Here is a 14,920-nt window from a genome sequence, read left to right as displayed (position 1 = left end):
TCCTGCCTCGGGCATGGATGTGTGTGATGTCCTTAGGTTAGTTAGGTTTAAGTAGTTCTAAGTTCTAGGGGACTGATGACCTTAGAAGTTAAGTCCCGTAGTGCTCAGAGCCATTTGAACCATTTGGTACCAAAAGTACCCACCGCCACTCACCAGGAGGTGGCTTGCAGAGTAATGATGTAGATGTAGAGATAATTTTACACACAGAATCCAGTTAATTTGTTTCATCAGGCCATTAGCTGTTCGACTTGTTCGATCCTGCCTCCGTCCCTTGCAGCCGTGTGTGTATCTGATCGTACCTGTTGTGTCCAACACTCAACACAGTCTGCTCTACCTGATCCAGCGATCGGTCAGAGTACAATATTCCCGCAGCACCAGTTACGGCCAGCCAGTCTCGAGCCAGACGCAGGACACGGATGCTGCGGGGAGTGGCGAGGGGTCGCCCACGCGCGGAGATGGCCGCTTCCGCGGTCACACGGAACCGGTCACACCGACGGCGCGCTTGTTACTGTCTCTATTTGCATACCCGGCCCGTTAGCCGCCTTCGTGAATTATTGCACTTCAGTCTAACGCGCTCCATCAGCCGGCGAAAGCGCGCCGTGCCTTCCCCCCTTAATGGACGAGACGAGCCTCTGGGCGCTCGAAATTAACGCGCCATGGGAATTCCTGCAGCCGCCTGCATCTCATTACAGACAACTGCGTAAACAGCTGAGTTCGTTCTCCTCATTGGCGCATTGGCGCTGGCCACACTGCGTGTCAGTACCTGCTGGCTTCATCTGGCCAGCTGTTATCATGTTGGCAAAGGGGACACAGCTCGTAATTTGCAATTATAAGGTGCATGCGCTTACGAGGGGCGTTCGATACGTAATACAGCACTTTATTTTGAAGCTGGTCGGTTTTATTCAGCATTACAACACACCATATTAATCCCCACCCTCCTGGCTACAGCACCACGACCTTAACGCCACCTTACTTTGAAAGTCTGTGTGCCCGATTGGTACACTCTACTGATCGACGTCGGAACATCCCCATTACCCATGCTTCCCGCAGAGTGATCTTTCACTGGGCCAGACAGATGGAAGATGCGAGATTCGGGCTGTAAGGTGGGTGAAGAAGAACAGTCCAGCGGTTTTATGAGCTCCTCTCGGCTGCACATACTTGTGAGAGGCCTTTTAATGGAGAAGGAGAGGTTCGTTCGTATGTTTGTGACGACGAACACGCTGAAGGCGTTTCTTCAGTTTCTTGAGGGTAGCGCAGTATACTTCAGTATTGATTGTTCCACGATAAGGGAGGCCATCAAACACAATAACCTCTTCAGAGTCGCAGAAGACCGTCGCCGTACCTTTACCGACAGGACGATACGGCTTTGAAGTTTTGCTTCGGAGAAGCGGTGTTGTGGCTCCACTCCATGCATTGCAGTTTTGCTTCAAGTTCGAAGTAACGAAGCCATGGTGCATCGCCCCTGACAATGTTCGACAAAAAAATCGGTACAATCAACCTCGTACCGCGCAAGCTATTCCTTCGTTGCAGTTTAATGTCTTCTGTCAGGAGACGAGAAATCATGGGACACACACCGTGCCGGCCGTTTTGGCCGAGCGGTTCTAGGCGCTTCAGTCCGGAACCGCGCTGCTGCTACGGTCGCAGGTTCGACTCCTGCCTCGGGCATGGATGTGTGTGATGTCCTTAGGTTACATAGGTTTAAGTAGTTCTAAGTCTAGGGGACTGATGACCTCAGATGTTAAGTCCCACCGGCCGGGGTGGCCGAGCGGTTCTAGGCGCTACAGTCTGGAACCGCGCGACCGCTATGGTCGCATGTTCGAATCCTGCCTCGGGCATGGATGTGTGTGCTGTCCTTAGGTTAGTTAGGTTTAAGTACTAAGTTCGAGGGGACTGATAACCTTAGATGTTAAGTCCCATAGTGCTCAGAGCCATTTGAACCATTTTTGTTAAGTCCCATAGTGCTTAGAGCCATTTGAACCATTTGATACACACCTTTCAGTATCCCAAGTGGTGGACAAGTGTGTCAGGACTACCAACAAAGACGTCCAGTTGAGCAGCGAGGTATTTGATTGCGATTCGTGGATCATCTCGAATGAGTGATTACGCAAGTTCAAACGTTGCAGGGGCCATAGCTGTGTGCGGTCGGCGGTCACGCTTGAGATCGGACAGGTTTGCCTAATTTGTTGCGATCGTGATAGACGCCCAACGACTCACCGTGCTTTTGTTCACTGCGAGGTCTCCGCTGACATACTGCAAGCGTCCATGAGTATCTCAGACGCTCTGGTTATCCGCCAAAAGAAACTCAACGACAGCTGTCTGCTTGCGGCGCATCTCCGTCACAGACGCCATTTTGAAGCCTATATATAGTGGTGCCACCTGCCGGAATTTCATGAAATTGTACGTGCTGACGTGGGAATATTCCACGATGTCGAACAAAAAATTCCGAATTTTTTCGACCGAAACTGGCCGACAAAGAAAATGTGTTGCATTACTGAACGCCTCTCGTAACTGTTGACATTCAATGACCTCCACTAACCGACGCGTCCTACTGTTACTGGTTCCTAACGGATAACACGATGTACCCTGCCTCTCAACCCATATGAAGGAATTAGGCTACTCATTTTGCACGTCCCGTAACGTCTCGTAATACACTCCTGGAAATTGAAATAAGAACACCGTGAATTCATTGTCCCAGGAAGGGGAAACTTTATTGACACATTCCTGGGGTCAGATACATCACATGATCACACTGACAGAACCACAGGCACATAGACACAGGCAACAGAGCATGCACAATGTCGGCACTAGTACAGTGTATATCCACCTTTCGCAGCAATGCAGGCTGCTATTCTCCCATGGAGACGATCGTAGAGATGCTGGATGTAGTCCTGTGGAACGGCTCGCCATGCCATTTCCACCTAGCGCCTCAGTTGGACCAGCGTTCGTGCTGGACGTGCAGACCGCGTGAGACGACGCTTCATGCAGTCCCAAACATGCTCAATGGGGGACAGATCCGGAGATCTTGCTGGCCAGGGTAGTTGACTTACACCTTCTAGAGCACGTTGGGTGGCACGGGATACATGCGGACGTGCATTGTCCTGTTGGAACAGCAATTTCCCTTGCCGGTCTAGGAATGGTAGAACGATGGGTTCGATGACGGTTTGGATGTACCGTGCACTATTCAGTGTCCCCTCGACGATCACCAGTGGTGTACGGCCAGTGTAGGAGATCGCTCCCCACACCATGATGCCGGGTGTTGGCCCTGTGTGCCTCGGTCGTATGCAGTCCTGATTGTGGCGCTCACCTGCACGGCGCCAAACACGCATACGACCATCATTGGCACCAAGGCAGAAGCGACTCTCATCGCTGAAGACGACACGTCTCCATTCGTCCCTCCATTCACGCCTGTCGCGACACCACTGGAGGCGGGCTGCACGATGTTGGGGCGTGAGCGGAAGACGGCCTAACGGTGTGCGGGACCGTAGCCCAGCTTCATGGAGACGGTTGCGAATGGTCCTCGCCGATACCCCAGGAGCAACAGTGTCCCTAATTTGCTGGGAAGTGGCGGTGCGGTCCCCTACGACACTGCGTAGGATCCTACGGTCTTGGCGTGCATCCGTGCGTCGCTGCGGTCCGGTCCCAGGTCGACGGGCACGTGCACCTTCCGCCGACCACTGGCGACAACATCGATGTACTGTGGAGACCTCACGCCCCACGTGTTGAGCAATTCGGCGGTACGTCCACCCGGCCTCCCGCATGCCCACTATACGCCCTCGCTCAAAGTCCGTCAACTGCACATACGGTTCACGTCCACGCCGTCGCGGCATGCTACCAGTGTTAAAGACTGCGATGGAGCTCCGTATGCCACGGCAAACTGGCTGACACTGACGGCGGCGGTGCACAAATGCTGCGCAGCTAGCGCCATTCGACGGCCAACACCGCGGTTCCTGGTGTGTCCGCTGTGCCGTGCGTGTGATCATTGCTTGTACAGCCCTCTCGCAGTGTCCGGAGCAAGTATGGTGGGTCTGACACACCGGCGTCAATGTGTTCTTTTTTCCATTTCCAGGAGTGTACAATGAAGAGCCAAAGAAACTGGTACGAGTGCTACTATTGTGTAGCGCCCCCACGAGCATGCAGCAGTGCCGCAACACGACGTGGCATGTACTCGACTAATGCCTGAAGTAGTGCTGGAGGGAACTGACACCATAAACCCCGCAGGGTAGTCTGTCATTCCGTAAGATTACGAGGGGGTGGAAATCTTTTCTGAACAGCACGTTGCAATGCATCCCAGAAGTGCACAGTAATGTTCATGTCTGGCGAATTTGGTGACCAGAGGAAGGGTTTAAACTCAAAAGATTGGGGCCACTCTGTAGCAACTCTGGGCGTGTGGGGTGTCGCACTGTCCTGCTGGAATTGCCCATGTCCGTCGGAATGCACAATGGATGTGTATGGATGCTGGTGATCAGATAGGATGCGTACGTACGTGTCACCAGTCACAATCGTATTTACACGTAGCAGAGGTCCCATATCACTCGAACTGCAGACGCCCCACACCATTACAGAGCCTCCACCAGCTTGTACAGTTGTAAGTAGGCTGTTTATATTTTCTTATTGGCAACGTTACGTATCGCTCTGTATGAAAATCACTGGCTGTGCTGTGTGCAGTCTGTGGCTAGTTTGTATTGTTGTCTGCCATTGTAATGTTGGGCAGCGGCAGCTGGATGTGAACAGCGCCTAGCGTTGCGCAGTTGGAGCTGAGCCGCCAGCAGTGGTGGATGTGGGGAGAGAAATGGCGGAGTTTTGAAATTTGTATGATTATTAAGGTAAATACAATGTTTGTTCTCTATTAAAATCTTTCATTTGCTAACTATGCCTACTGGTAGTTAGTGCCTTCCGTAGTTTGAATCTTTTATTTAGCTGGCAGTAGTGGCGCTCGCTGTATTGCAGTAGTTCGAGTAATGAAGATTTTTGTGAGGTAAGTGATTTGTGAAAGGTATAGGTTAATGTTAGTCAGAGCCATTCTTTTGTAGGGATTTTTGAAAGTCAGATTGCGTTGCGCTAAAAATATTGTGTGTCAGTTTAAGCACAGTCATGTATAAATGTTCAAAGGGTACGTTTCACAGTCCCCTGCTGACATGCGGAACCCACGGGTACAAAAATGTTCAATTGTGTGTGAAATCTTATGGGACTTAACTACTAAGCTCATCAGTCCCTAAGCTTACACACTACTTAACTTAAATTATCCTAATGACAAACTCACACAACCATGCCCGACGGAGGACTCGAACCTCCACGGGTTCAAGAGGTTGCCTCCATTACCGTACACGTCCATCCGCTCGATACAACTTGAAACGAGACTCGTCCGACTGCGCAGATCGTCTCCAGTCATCGACAGTCAATCGTCAGAGTTGACGGGCCCAGGCGAAGCATAAAGCATTGTATAGTGCAGCATTCGGCTCTGAAAGCCCACATCGATGATGCTTCCTTGAATGGTTCGCACCCTGACACTTGTTGATGGCCCAGCATTGAAATATGCAGCAATTTGCGGTAGGGTTGCAGTTCTGTAACGTTGAGCGATTCTCTTCACTCGGCGTTGGTCCCATTCTTGCAGGATCTCTTTCCGGGAGCAGCGATGTCGGAGATTTGATGTTTTACCTGATTCCTGATATTCTCGGTACACTCGTGAAATGGTCGTATGGGAAGATCCCCACTTCATCTCTACCTCGGAGATGCTGTGTCTCATCGCTCGAGCGCCGACTATAACACCTCGCTCAAACTCAGTTAAACCTTGATAACCTGCCATTGTAGCAGCAGTAACCTATCTAACAGCTGCGCCACACATTTGTCTTATATAGGCGTTGGAGACCGCAGCGCTGTATTCTTTCTGTTTAGATATCTCTGTATTCGTATACGCATTCCTATACCAGTTTCTTTAATGCTTCAGTGTATAGCACATACTATTCGTATTTTGCTGTCACAAATTAATCGCACCTCCGTATTTTTAGCCTTTTCTAGTCGGGTATTAGTTTGCCAGTTATTTCTCTTACTTTTCAAAAACAGCCTTTTTTCCCGCCAGTATTAGTAACTGATGAGATTTTCACTCTGCAGCGGAGTGTGCGCTGATTTGAAACTTCCTGGCACATTAAAACTGTGTGCCGAACCGAGACTCGAACTCGGGACCTTTGCCTTTTGCGTGCAAGTGCTCTACCGACTGAGCTACCCAAGTACGACTCACGACCCGTTCTCACAGCCTCAAGTTTTCGAGTACCTCGTCTCCTACTCCGCTGCAGAGTGAAAATCTCATTCTGGAAACATTCCCTAGGCTGTGGACAAGCCATCTCTCCGCAATATCCTTTCTTCCAGGAGTGCTAGTTCTGCAAGGTTCGCAGAAGAGCTTCTGTGTAGTTTGGAAGGTAGTAGACGAGGTACTGGAAGAACTGAAGCTGTGAGGACGGGTCGTGGGTCGTGCTTGGGCAGCTCAGTCGGCAGAGCACTTGCCCGCGAAAAGCGAAGGTTCCGAGTTCGAGTCTCGGTCCTGCACACAGTTTTAATCTGCCAGGAAGTTTCATTTCTAACTGATATCTAACATTCACTAAATTTGCAACGCTGTTTCCGAACGAGTGTGCTGGAGACTTGCTTCTCGTACTGGCTAACAAGAAATTGACGTCAGCGATCGGTTTGCCAGGTACTCGCGGTTGTCGAGTAACGCGTTAAACCTTTCCTCGTGATCCTGGAAGCTCTGTGCACCGCTGGTGTTCTGGCACGTGAGGCTGCCAGGGTGGCGCGGATTTGGCAATAGCGAGCTGCAGCCTGCGGTCAGCGCCAGGGGCACGCGGGGGAATCACCGCGGCGCGCGGCTTCCTCCCCGCCTGCGGTTTCCGCCTCCTGGCCGCGGCCATCGCCATTGAGCAGAGCCTGAGGGCCACGTGGCACGGCGCGACGGACACCTGTCGCCGCTGCTCAGCGCGATGCCAGGGCCGTGCGCAGCAGGTGGGGAGGGGTGTTACACCTTCGACGCAGAGGCGCTCGCCGTAGAAAAGCCGCAAGTCACTCTGACCAGTAGCCGAGCTCCTCAATGAAAGCCACGGAATTGCTGGCGGGAACTGTTTTATTAACTCGGTGCGCATACTTAAAAGTCATGAAGTTGTTTTCGGGAGGAGATGATTTACAGCTTCTAGAAATTTTCTGAAGACCGTGCTTTGCACACATGTATTTGACACTTTATTGCAAAACCAGATTCGGTCATAAATGGGACATTCTCATGCATAATATGTCAGAATTAATATGTAGGTTTACACGTGTGAGGTGCCGGGGCAAGCAGTGTATTTAACACTAAATTCTTCTAGAATCTACATATGTAAATGATGCTCTAAGCCCCCCTATTCTAACTCCGACTTTTGCTGTTGCACAAGGACAAAAAAAAAAATACGCGAACTGACTCTAATCAACCCTGCCAGTGGAGTAGAAGAGAGTTTTGCATCTGCAATAATTTAATTTGATAAATAAGTTAAATAAACGAAGGTTTCATTAACATAGTGAGGAATGATAGGGTTGCTCTACCGATTAACAGAATGAAAGTTCTGTCCAAAATAACAATATGATTTATTAAGACTAAACACAAAATAATAAACAAAAACACATGAAACATTTACAATACATCAAATTGGCTCAAATTGGATACTCAGACAAACGCTGTGAATGTGAAGTTGTCCCTAAACTAGATTGTGAGGATTATGACGAAGTGGTATGTGCAGCCAATTCCTTGCAACTCAAATCTTAGAGAAAACACATAGGCAACCCAACATTAATTGCTGCTACCCAAGACAGAACGAAGTTAGAAAAAGATGAACAGGCGCGCTCTGCTGAGCTCTGATTATCACCTAGGAAAATCCCTGTCTGCCGGTGCTGCGGACATACCTTACCAAACTGTCTTCTTAACTGCCAGAACACGATCTGGCGTACCGGAGGCGATGGCTGGTTGCTTCGACGTCCTCGACCGAAAGGCGAGAGCCGACTACCCACAAGAGCACCCGTACAAAACCGAACACAGAACATTCCCGCCCCCACGACAGTGGCCGTGGTTAACCGTTCCAATCAGCAACTCGAAAACCGGCGGAAAATTCCACTCCATTGCCGGAACACTACCATTCCACCAATGGAGATTCTTGGCGCCAGTTTCTGCGCTGATTTTGCTACGTCATGGAGCTATGCCCTGAGTAAGCCAATCACAGTTACGATTTTGCAGAAAGCGCGGGAATTTGCCCGCCACAACTGCCTGGGCACACAAGTCATTCCCACGCCTCGCTGGTAGCCCGCCAGAAAGTGTTTTCGCTAAGTTTCTGCGAAGTAACGGAACCTCTAGCCCAGCCGCTACTTCAGGCCCCTGCGGGCGTGCCTCTTGACAATGTCGGCGTCTGGAAAGCATTCACTCGACTCTTTCACACCCGTCGGCTTACCCTTTCAAAGTCAGCAGAGCCTGCCTGTCACCGGACCACCCGGGTGACGAGAGACACTGCGTGGGAAGTCCGCGTGTGAAGGAATAGCAACTTTCCACCGCATGCAATTAGAGAGGAGAATCGTAAGATAGAAATATGAGAGGGGGCTCATGCCACCTCTCACACGGAGGTGACAGAAGTCATGGGATTGCCATATGCACATATCCAGACGGTGGTAGTATCAGGTACACGAGGTATAAAGGGCAATGCATTGACGGAGCTGTCATTTATACTCAGGTGGGTCTTGTGATTGACCGCGCGACGGGAAACGACAGACTTTGAACACGGAATGGCAGCTGAAGCTAGATGCTCGGGACATTCTTTTGGGTTGGCAGAAGAGCCAACACCATGTTACGAATGGAGGTCGAAGTGCACAGGTTTTAGCTCACGCAGGCTGGCGTGACGAGGAAAGAACTATACTGACGTGAGATCTGGAACATGACAAGGAATTGGAATTCAGAAAGCAGACGTAATTAGTTTGAAACTTAACTTTAATCCATTAATGATGAACGTCGCTCTTGACGGTACATGATTCACAATTTTATCTGTTCAGAATACATACTTGAAGATGAATATGGCGCCTTGCTAGGTCGTAGCAAATGACGTAGCTGAAGGCTATGCTAAACTGTCGTCTCTGCAAATGAGAGCGTATGTAGGCAGTGAACCATCACTAGCAAAGTCGGCTGTACAACTGGGGCGAGTGCTAGTGAGTCTCTCTAGACTAGACCTGCCGTGTGGCGGCGCTCGGTCTGCAATCACTGATAGTGGCGACACGCGGGTCCGACGTATACTAACGGACCGCGACCGATTTAAAGGCTACCACCTAGCAAGTGTGGTGTCTGGCGGTGACACCACACATTCCATTTCGGAAATGTCCGTCCCTTGTAGCTGATTGGTCAGCGCGACGAAATGTCACACCTAACGGCTCGGGTTAGATTCCCGGCTGGGTCGGAGATTATCTCCGCTCAGGGGCTGGGTGTTGTGTTGTCCCTGTTATCATCATTTCATCCCCATCGACACGCATGTCACCGACGTGGTGTCAACTCGAAAGACTTGCATCAGGCGAACGGTCTAGTCGACGGGAGGCCCTAGCCACAGGGCATTTCCTATTATCTTCCCAAAAAATTATAGAGTGCTCTAAGCACTATGGGACTCAACATTTGATGTCATCAGTCCCGTAGACTTAGAACTACGTAAACGTAACTAACCTAAAGACATCACATATATCCATACCCGAGACAGGATTTGAACCTGCGGCCGTAACAGCAGCGCGGTTCCAGACTGAAGCGCCTAGAACCGCTCGGCCACACCGGCCGGCCGCAGTTGTCAGTGCTAAGAGACAAACAACACTGCGTGAAATAACCGCAGGAACCATTGTGGGTCCGCCGCTCGTGGTCTCGCGGTAGCGTTCTCGCTTCCCGAGCACGGGGTCCCGGGTTCGATTCCCGGCGGGGTCAGGGATTTTCACCTGCCTCGAGATGACTGGGTGTTTGTGTTGTCCTCATCATTTCATCATCATCCAGGAAAGTGGCGAAATTGGACTGAGCAAAGATTGGATACTTGTACGGGCGCTGATGACCACGCAGTTGAGCGCCCCACAAACCAAACATCATCATCATCAGGAACCAATGTGGGACGCACCACGAACGTATCCGTTAGGACAGTGTGGTGAAATTTATCGGTAATGGGCTATGGGAGCAGACGACCGCTTCGAGAGCATTTAGTAACAGACAACACCGCCTGCAGCGTATCTCCTCGGCTCGGACCTAGGTGACTCCGAAACCGTGGCCTCGTCACATGAGTCCCGATTTCAGTTGCTAAGAGCTGACAGCAGCGTTCGAGCGTGCCGCAGACCCTACGAAGCCATGGACACAACAACAAGGCACCAAGCAAGTTGGTGGTGGCTCTGTTTACACGGAGTGGATTAGGTCCCCCGGTCCAGCTGAAACGGTCGTTGACTGTAAATGGCTATGTCCCTGCGCGCACACCATTTACAGCCATTCAGGGACTCTATCTTCCCAAAAAACGATGGAATTTTTATAGATGGCAATGAATCGCGTCGAAAATTTATGGGACGTAATAGAGAAATGAGTTCATACACACCATCCTGCACCGGCAACACTTGCACAATTATGGATGGCTATACAGGGTGGTCCATGCATAGTGACCGGGCAAAATATCTCACTAAATAAGCATCAAACGAAAAAACTACAAAGAACGATACTCGTCTAGTTTGAAGGGGGAAACGAGATGGCGCTATGGTTGGCCCGCTGGATTATGATGATGATGATGTTTGGTTTGTGGGGCGCTCAACTGCGTGGTTATCAGCGCCCGTACAATTACCCAATCTTTGCTCAGTCCAATTTTGCCACTTTCCTGGATGATGATGAAATGATGAGGACAACACAAACACCCAGTCATCTCGAGGCAGGTGAAAATCCCTGACCCCGCCGGGAATCGAACCTGGGACCCCGTGCTCGGGAAGCGAGAACGCTACCGCGAGACCACCAGCGGCGGACAGGCCCGCTGGATGGCGGTGTCATAGGTCAAACGGATATCAACTGCGTTTTTTTATTACATATTCGTGTAGTACGTAGAGAAATATGGATGTTTTAGTTGAACTTCTTTTTTCGCTTTGTGATAGATCGCGGTGTAATAGTCACAAACGTATAAGTACGTGGTATCACGTAACATTCCGCCAGTGCGGACGGTATTTGCTTCGTGATACATTACCCGGGTTAAAATGTACCGTTTCCCAACTGCGTAAAAGGTCGATATCGTGTTTATGTATGGCTATTTTGATCAAAATGCCCACCGGGCGCGTGCTATGTATCCTGCTCGGTATCCTAGACGACATCATCCAAGTGTCCGGACCGTTCGCCGGATAGTTACATTATTTAAGGAAACAGGAAGTGTTCAGCCACATGTGAAACGTCAACCACGACCTGCAACAAATGATGATGCCCAAGTAGGTGTTTTAGCTGCTGTCGCGGCTACTCCGCACATCAGTAGCAGTCGAATGGCGCGAGAATCAGGAATCTCAAAAACGTCGGTGTTGAGAATGCTATATTAACATCGATTGCACCCGTACCATATTTTGATGCACCAGGAATTGCATGGCGACGACTTTGAACGTCGTGTACAGTTGTGCCACTGGGCACAAGAGAAATTACGAGACGATGACAGATTTTTTGCACTCGTTCTATTTAGCGACGAAGCGTCATTCACCAATAGTGGTAACGTAAACCGGCATAATATGCACTATTGGGCAACGGAAAATCCACGATGGGTGCGACAAGCGGAACATCCGTGACCTTGGCGGGTTAATGTTCGGTGCGGCATTATGGGAGGAAGGATAATTGGCCCCCATTTTATCGATGGAAATCTAAATGGTTCAATGTATGCAGATTTCCTACGTAATGTTCTACCGATGTTACTACAAGATGTGTCACTGCAGAATGGCGATGTACTTCCAACATGATGGATGTCCGGCACATTGCTCGCGCGCGGTTGAAGCGGTGTTGGATAGCATATTTCATGACAGGTGGATTGGTCGTAGAAGCACCATACCATGGCCAGAACGTTCACCGGAGCTGACGTCCCCTGATTTCTTTCTGTGGGGAAAGTTGAAGGATATTTGCTATCGTGATCCACCGACAACGCCTGACAACATGCGTCAGCACATTGCCAATGCATGTGTGAACATTATTGAAGGCGAACTACTCGCTGTTGAGGAAAATGTCGTTAAACGTATTGCCACATGCTTTGAGGTTGACGGACATCATTTTAAGTATTTATTGCATTAATGTGGTATTTACAGGTAATCACGCTGTAATAGCATGCGTTGTCAGAAAAGATAAGTTCACAAAGGTACATGTATCACATTGGAAGAACCGAAATAAAATGTTCAAACGTACCTACGTTCTGTTTTTTAATTTAAAAAAACCTACCTGTTACCAACTGTTCGTCTAAAATTGTGAGCCATACGTTTGTGACTATTACAGCGCCATCTATCACAAAGCGAAAAAAGTGGTCCAACTAAGACATTCACATTTCTTCACATACTACACGAATATGCAATAAAAAATGGGGTTCCTATTTTAAAAAACGCAGTAGATATCCGTTTGACCTATGGCAGCGCCATCCAGCGGGCCAACCATAGCGCCATCTGGTTTACCCCTTCAAGCTAGACGAGTTTCGTACTTTGTAGGTTTTTCGTTTGTCGCTTATTTCGTGAGATATTTGAACTGGTCACGGTCAATGGACCACCCTGTGAAGGCGGCATGGTACAACATTTCTGTTGGGGATTTCCAGCTACTTGTTGAGTCCACGCCGCGTCGAGCTGCCTCACTACTCCGAGCAGTTGGAGTTCCGACACGATATCGGGAAGTATCCCGTGACTTTTGTCTGCTCAAAGTATTGCACAACCAGTTTCGGTCGTAAACGGACCATCCTCAGGCACAGTGTGGGAGGATTGGCTCTGAGTACTATGAGACTTAACTTCTGAGGTCATCAGTCCCCTAGAACTTAGAACTACTTAAACCTAACTAACCTAAGGACATCACACACATCTTTGCCCGAGGCAGGATTCGAACCTGCGAACGTAGCGGTCACGCGGTTCCAAACTGTAGCGCCTAGAACCGCTCGGCCACCGCGGCCGGCGTGGGAGGTTTAATATGTTGGTTTATATCATGGTGGTTATCAAGGGTTATGATTTGTCATGTATATGACGAGTATAAATGGAAGAGAAGTTGAACGAAATCGAAAGTGCCTAGAAAGGAGGATATAAGATGAACATACACAAAGGCAAAAGGAGGATAATGGAATGTAGTCGAATTAAATCAGCTGATGCTGAAGGAATTATATTAGGAAATGAGACAGTTAAAGTAGTCGCTGAGTTTTGCTATTTGGGGAGCAAAGTAAGGGATGATGGTCGAAGTAGAGAGGATATAAAATGTAGACTCGCAATGGCAAGAAAAACATTTCTGAAGAAGAGGAATTTGTTAACATCGAGTATAGATTTAAGTGTCAGGAATTCTTTTGTCAAAGTATTTGTTTGGAGTGTAGCCATGTATGGAAGTGAAACATGGACGATAAATAGTTTAGACAAGAAGAGAATAGAGGCTTTCGAAATGTGGTGCTACAGAACAATGCTGAAGATTAGATGCATAGACAAAGTAACTAATAAGGAGGTACTGAATAGAATTGGGGACAAGAGGAATTTGTGGCACATCTTGACTAGAAGAAGGGATTGGTTAGTAGGACATGTTCTGAGGCATCAAGGGATCACGATGTTTGTATTGGAAGGCAGCGTGGAGGGTAAAAATTGTAGAGGTTGCAGTAGATACTTCGAGATGAAGAAGCTTGCACAGGATAGGGTAGCATGGAGAGCTGCATCAAACCAGTCTCTGGACTGAAGACCACAACAACATGATACGATGTCACGTGTTCCCTGAGAACAGACCGTTTACGATCGAAAATGGTTGTGTAATAAAGTGACAAAGCAGCTGTGTGAAAACCATGATTTTCAGAAATAATTAACTGTATCATTTAGAAAAGAAGAATTTATAGGAAGAATATACAATTATCCTCTACCACGATACTTTTTCTGAAGACAGTTGTAATAGTCCGAGGCTGATACTCTTTTTACAAATTGAACTGATCGATGCTTATCTTTCTGTTTACGAATCGTTCGATGCCGTTTTTGGTCGGTTTTGAGCGATTTGCTGTTTTTTCATGGGAGCTTGGTTTATTGTTGCATTTACCTGTTGTTTCTGTTTCTTCATGGTTCTTGATATTTATGAGTACAGTCGGTATGTTTTTAATGCAACTATATGTGTACTTTATAAAGCTAGCCAGTGTGATACCACTTAAGCTGAGTTTAATTTAAAAAAAATTAAGTCATACCTTTTGTAAAGAAAAAGTAATTGACTCAGACTAATAATTGCATAAATACAAATTTGATGTACTAGTTTGTAATATAATGAACATAGTAATTTCGATTTAATACTCTAATATGTAACGTTAGTGGAACATTCTACTTATCACACGCTTAGTTATACTGTGGTACATGAAGTCGGTTTTCTGTGGTCGAAAGAATCAGACAACGTTAAGTCAGGCTGTTATGAACTGTAATAGTCAAAGGTTTTTGAGACTTAGGATTTTTTTTTGAAACTTAGGATTATTTTTTGTTACTATCCAGTTTGTGAAGAAATGATTCTTGTTGCATGTGTGCGAGTGGAAGTCAACACAATGAATCACCGACATAAAAATTAAAAATGTATTTCAGTCCTAATTAATTAAAAAACACGATATGTCATATTAGAAAGTATGAATTCTTCATTTCACCCATCTGAACAACTGCAGCCATTCACAGGCTAAACAGAGATTGACTTTTTATGTAAGTTCCATACAAAGGGCTATTG

Source organism: Schistocerca cancellata, chromosome 7, assembly GCF_023864275.1.
Source record: "Schistocerca cancellata isolate TAMUIC-IGC-003103 chromosome 7, iqSchCanc2.1, whole genome shotgun sequence".
Taxonomy (NCBI): domain Eukaryota; kingdom Metazoa; phylum Arthropoda; class Insecta; order Orthoptera; family Acrididae; genus Schistocerca; species Schistocerca cancellata.
Note: the sequence above shows the minus strand (reverse complement) of the source record.